Here is a 6890-nt window from a genome sequence, read left to right on the forward strand (position 1 = left end):
GGCCAGTTGAAAACCTGAATAGTGAATGATAATGAGGCTCATTTTAGGCAGCGTCTGCATCTAGTTGGTCCTGACCTAGTTCGCATGTACAACAGGTTCCTCAATGCATCAGGGACTACATGCCAATGCTTTTTATAATCATCCACGGGGAGAATTCAAATCTTCAAATTCAAATCATAACTAACTAAACTCTCACCTAGATTCAGCATTGACCAAATCCCATTTTTTTGTGAAATATATCCCAAGCAATGCCTTTCAAAATATTTTTAATTTTTTGCATAAATAAAGGTGTCTAATTTTACTTTGTCACACTATTTCTCAGTTTTGGTCTTCCCAAGAAAATTTACCAAGTTATTGGTCCAGCTGGGAATTTAACACTTACCTTTATTTTAGAGCCTGTAGCAAGTTCCAACATAATGCGAAAATTGTGAAGAAAAAAATTTAAAAGGAGTTTCAGATCTTCCTAGCATAGACAGAGTACCTTTATCAGACCACACAAATGCGAATGTCAGCATAACACTTTTTTAAATTTACTTATACATATATTTTTAAATATACCTGCTTACTATATGATTGTTGCGATCGCAAAGGGGAAGCAGGCGAAGGTAGTCATGAGTACAGGACAACAGGTTTATTGTGGGCAGACAGGGAAACCACAGGGCAGTGACAACCAAACATCAATGAGGGATCTGGGGAAAATGGACTCAGACGTGGACTAAATACACAGAACATATCAGACTATTGGAAAACAGCTGGGCACAATCGGGGAGCACACGTGGTTGATCAGGGGGTGTGGCACACACGAGGATCGTACACGCAGGTCATGACAGAACCCCCCCCCCCTCAAAGGCGCTCACTCTGGGTGATGGATGAGACATAACTGGGGACACGGGACCTGGAAAACAAGAGCAAGAACATCACTGGGGCACAGGGAACAGGATCGAAACACAAAACAAGCACAAAGGCAGAAGCCAGGAGAGAACCCAACACAGAACAGGGAACGCGGACAGACAAACCAGAAAGGGAGACACCGGGAGAACGCCAATGGAAGAGACAAAAGGACTGGGAGGGAACAGAGGAACAAAAGGACCAGGAGTGAACACGGGAGGCACAGAGGGACGAGGAGCAGAGACAGGAGAGGCAGAAGGACGAGGAGCAAACACAGGAGGCCAGATGGGAAAGGCCGGGGGAGAACGGGGAGCCGGGAGGCAGGAGCAGGAGGGGACCACAAAGGAGCCAAGGAGACGGAAGTCAGAGGGGGCACCAGGGGAAGTGAGGAGGGAGTCGGAGGGGAGCCTGACGCAGGCAAGGAGGAAAGTAGAGCCGTGGCAGGCTATGGTGTAGCCAGAGCCAGCAAAGGAGCAGCAGACCGACAACTCGGAGGAGGGGGAGCGAGGGGGAGTCGCAGGCGACCGAGGAGTCGACGCCAGGGAACCTGCAGGCGACTGACGAGGTGTTGAAGGCGGGACTGAGAACTGCTAACAAGGCGGCAGAAGGGGACCCACTAGACCTGGAGGTGCCCCCTGTGCCCTAGCTAAGGTGAGTGAGGGTGAACTAGGGGGCAGGGCAGGCAGGACCCGACCCCTGCGTAGGTGTCCCCTCCCCTTTCGGGACACCGACAGGCAGAGACCTGGATCGGACTTACCACACTGGGGCGAAGGTGGAGGGGTCAGTCCGCTAGAGGGGTCCAGTGGGGCCATCAGGGAGGTCCCTGAGGGGTCCCATTCGAGCTCCTCCTCCTCCAAAGGAGAAGTATAGGACCACCACGGGGACATGGACTGGGGTCACAGGCACACGGGCATGAGTCACAGGCACAGTGGCATTAGGCGGAGCCGGAGTGTCAGGTGAAGCAGCAGGTGATACTGTGGGCGCGGGCGGTACTGCAGGCGGTGCCAGGACCTCTGGCGCGGATGGTGCTGGAAGCGTCTCCAGGTCCTTGGGTGCGGGCGGTGCTGCAGGCACCTTGGGTGGTGTGCAACAGGCGACGCCGTACAGGAGCCTCGGGCGGTGAAGCGGGCGGCACTGTAGCAGGAGCCTCAAGCAGAGGCAGAGGGGCCTCGGGCATAGCAGCAGGAGCCATGGGTGCAGCCAGAACCTCGGGCTGTGCAGGCGCCTCCGGGATGGGTGGAGCAGGCGCCTCAGGGACAGGCAGAGCAGGAGGTATGGATGCAGCCGGGACCTCAGGCAGAGCAGAGGGCGGAGGCGGTGCCAGGGCTTCGGGCGGAGCAGGAGGACAGGCGGGACAGGCAGATCAGGCGCCGACGGGACAGGTGGGGCAGGCACGTCAGGCACCAGCGGGACAGGCAGGACAGGCACATCTGATGTGCCTGCGGGAAAGGCAGGACAGGGGCATCAATAAGTGAAAAGCGGGTGTTGTCCCTTTAACCCATGGGATAGCATCCCATACGGGCCTGGCCCCCATATTAGCCAGTCGCGCCACTTGGAAGTGGTAAGCCACTAGCAGCGGCGGCTGCTCTGTGGTGGCTAGGCGGGCTTTGAATACTTGCGGAGGAGAAGCGGTGGTGATGTCTGGGGTGATCGGGGATTCCCCTCGATCACAGGCAGGGAGAGAAGTGGGGAAGAGAGAGGTGGATACCACGAATATCATTTGGTCCTCCGCTGGTCTCCTCTCTTTCCGCTTCTTTTTCTTCCTCCGGTCGGCTTAGGGCGACAAAGCTAGAAGTGCGTCGGAGCTGGCAGATGTCGGAGTGGCACTCTCCTCACTAGGCTGCATAACCAGTTGGATCCGCCTCTCCATGGTTCGCGCCATCAGTTGGAGGAGATTTTCATGTACCTCAAGATTGGGGTCCGTGTTTCTGGGCGGCGGTGCCTCACTCTGAAGCCACGGGGTCCTCCCAAACCTCGGGCTGATTTAGCCAGAATACTATCTCTTGCAGCAGACCAAGATGCTGGTTATTGTTCTGCTGCGGTGTGTCTTCTTAGAGATCCGTCATTCTGTCGTGATCGCAACAGGGAAGCAGGCAAAGGGAGCCGGGTAAACGGGGTTTATTGCGGGCAGACAGAGAAAACACAGCACAGCGACAACCAAATATCAATGACATTTGGGGAAAACTGACTCAGACACGGACTAAATACACAGAACATATCAGACTGATGGAAAACAGCTGAGCACAATAGCACACGTGGTTGATCGGGGGCGTGGCACACAGAAGGATTGTACGCAAAGGTCATGACAATGATTATCCATTTTGGAAGGACTAGTTACTTAGTCATGTTTAATTTTTAATTGTGCAATTGAAAATTGATGGTGTGAAGAGGGTTGTGCACAAGAGATGTCCTCAGAATCTGACTGATTTGGAAGCGCTTTTGTAGGGAAGAGTGGGCAAATTTATGCTGTAAGACTCCTCCCTGAAAAGACTGAGTGCTGTAATTAGATCAAAATGTGCTTCTACAAAGTATTAGTTTAAGAGTGTGCACACTTTTGCAGCCAGTCTATTTTATGTGTTTTATTTTTTATAGTTTTCCCATAACAAATTTGTTTTTCAATTGAATTGTGCAGTTTACAGGTCACATTAAAGGTGGGAAAATTTTTGAAATGATTTATCATGGTCTCATTTTTTACATCACAATAACCTGACATTTTAACAGGGAGTGCACTTTTTATATTTACTGTCTGTCGCTATTGACTTTCTGACAGTGGAGCTGCTTACCACTGTTGTGCTTGTATTTAATTGTCATGCAGAGTAACACAAAAACGTCTGGACCATCCTCTTCCTAGTACAGTATGTATAAACTGGGGAAATTATTACCTACATCTGCATCTGTCAGGGGAAGTAATTACTGAGGCCAGGCCAGTAACAGCAGCTTGCAAACCATAGCATGACTAGCTAGCCAGAGCCATGGCAACAGCTTCTTAGGGAAGGCATCCCCTAGGTGTTTGCTGCCATAGTACCGTAAACAGACTCTGCAGAAAATGACCCATAAATGACGACTCGTCCATATTGCTGTAGTCTATTCAGGGTCAAGTCAGTTGTAATATTTCAGTTGAAAGCACTGATGTACTATTGCTGTATATTTTTCTATGCTTATAAAACAGCATTTAACACACAGCTGGAAAATTACAATAATTTTTTCATACTAATCAACCTGTGTGCAGAGCTGGATAGCTGAGCTCTAGAAAGTACAAGATTTTCTTTCAACCAACCAGGTGAGTATTCTGTGTCTGTGACTCTTTATACTTGGTGGTGGGTTAAAGCAAAATAATAGTTTGGATTTTTACTTTCTGGACCCAAACGATCCACTTCTGCCTGAGTGTTTCTTCAAAAGTTAATTTATGAAAGGTCTTTCCCCATTTGAGCCAATTGGTTATGTTGTGACAAGGCAGGATGGGTATGAACAGCTCTACGTGGCAGTAGGCCATTATTTCTGGTTCTGGTAATTAGTAATTTGACAAGAACAGCCAAGCTTACCCACGAGGCCTTCAGTTACTACAATTAAAGTCCAAATGAATGCTTCCCAGAGTGGCAGACACATCTCAACATCAGCTAATCAGAAGAACTATGTGAATCAGTGGCCTATACTACGAAGCGGGGTTACTGGCTTATCGGGGTTTAAGGTAGTATGGGCAAAATGTTACTGAACGAATATGAAGTCCATTTAATGCACTTGTATTCTTGTAATATTATTATAAGAAGTAAAATTGTATTGATTTAGAACTTATTATGAAAGATATATAATAAAACAGTGTTCATCAAAAAAAAAACAACTTTTGACTGTCAAAAATGGAAAAAACAGTAAAAACAGCAGTTATCCGCTTTCCAGGGCTACCCGCCGTATCATCGATTTCACCACCCCTCTTCATAGTTGCCACAAGTTGTGCTCAGGCAGGAACATCTTCCAGGATATCTCTGGTGCGGTGAGTGATGGCTCACGCCACGGGGTTGTTCTTGACCTCGGGCTGATCGAGCCAGTAGATCGTCTCTTCAACAAGTCTGAGGTATTGTTCTTCGCTCAATCGAAGCATCTTCTTTTGGAGTCCTGTCATTCTGTCGTGGCTTCAGTGGACACAGAGCAGGGAAGCAGCACAGGAGCCAGGGAAATCAGGTGAACAAGGGATTTAATAGGGATACGCACAATAGAAACACACTCAGAAAACACAACTCCCTGTCAAGGGACTGGGGAAAGGCTAACAAGGAAGCACTTAAATACATGGACTCAATTAAACAAGACTAGATGCAGCTGGTAACACGGGGAATCCACAAGTGGTTAATGAGGGGGCATGGCACATAGGAGGAGTGGACAATTGGGGCAGGACACACCATGCCTCGCCCCCATGCCAGAGACTCCCGAGTCTGTGACAGGTCATCAGCGGTTTCAGAAACAACAACAAACAAAAAAATTTATTACCAAGTAAGTTTTGAAAATTTGCTCTTCAATTGTGAGGATTTTGTCCACAGTCCCACGATCAGGCCAAAAGTCATTTTGCTCCTCCTGAATTCAATGTTCAACCTTCAACCTATGAATCAACAAAGAAGACTGTGTTGTTCTCAGTTGTGTTTGGAACAATCTTAAGTAATACTGATACAAATATACACACTTATGCTGCTAACAGAGCTCAGCTGATGCTGGAATTTATAACAAGCAGGCAAATGGCAGTACTAGGATGACTGTATCCAGGGGTCCTCCAGTTAACTCTCTCAGATGGATGTCAAGAGCTATTTTTCACCAAAATTGAACCTGTCTCACCCAGTTCCTCAGAGGCGGTTTGACTCGTGTCTTGCTACAAGCATACAGGTCTCCATGTGCCTCATTAGGGAGTATCCAACATGTGTCATTCAATTTCCTCCCAAACTATCACCAACAGACTGAGCAAGAAGCTGTCTGTGTAAGGGTCTGAAGAGTTTGTATTTTCCTTAAGAAATCAACAAGAACCATGACCAAGTGCAAGAGTTCCACACCCACTGCCAACGAAAAGCACAGCGGGTGTGTGTCTCAGTAGGTCAGGATGCTGTGTCTGTGCTTGGCACAGCACCATTTCAAATCTATTAACTGGCTGATTAGATCACCACTGGGCCCTTGAGCAAGGCCCCAACAGCTCCAGAGACTGTCAGACTGATTTGTCGATTTGTGAATCACTTCGGATAGTAGTTCCTGCTAAATAAATAAATAGGAAGGTGTGCTATGGAATTTTAGTTTTGTATAGTAAGCATTTTTTTACCTGAAGAACCAATAAAAGCAGTGCCTTTGTATTTCCATCAATGTTTCTTTTTTGTGAGGAATACATTTAGACAGGGATGGCCCAGCGGCTTTCCAAGAGAGCCACACCTGATATTGTACAAGGTTTAGTCAAACAATCCACAATGAAATAATATAACCAAGCATAAAATCACACTTAGCCGAACAGAACTTTAAATTCTTTTATTTCACTGAAACTGTTCAACAAGTCGTCTGTAGCACTGTGAAGGTGTATTAAAATATTTCACCATGCCTGGGGCTGGGCTTCCAGTTGACCCCCTGAGGATTTTTTGTCCCTGCTCCAGAGTTTTTAGTTCCTGTCCTCCACTGTCTTATGGCATTCTTTTTTTCTTTCTTATCTACTTCTCTCTTTCTCTATTTCATGCACCATTCTGTATAAATGATGTAGTAATGGATTGCCACACACTCTTGTGAATTGCCTTGGGGCATCTCTTTTGTGAACAGCATATATAAAAATAAACTTTATTTAAAATCTATCTATCTATCTATCTATCTATCTATCTATCTATCTATCTATCTATCTATCTATCTATCTATCTATCTATCTATCTCTTATTTTTTTATTTAATTTATGTTATTTATTTATTTTTACTTTGAAGTATAAAGTAAAATAAGCCTAACTTATATGTGCTTACCCCCTCACCCTCCTCAAGTACTCCTCCAACATTGTTCAC

This window comes from Brienomyrus brachyistius, unplaced genomic scaffold (assembly GCF_023856365.1).
Source record: "Brienomyrus brachyistius isolate T26 unplaced genomic scaffold, BBRACH_0.4 scaffold51, whole genome shotgun sequence".
Classification (NCBI taxonomy): Eukaryota; Metazoa; Chordata; class Actinopteri; order Osteoglossiformes; family Mormyridae; genus Brienomyrus; species Brienomyrus brachyistius.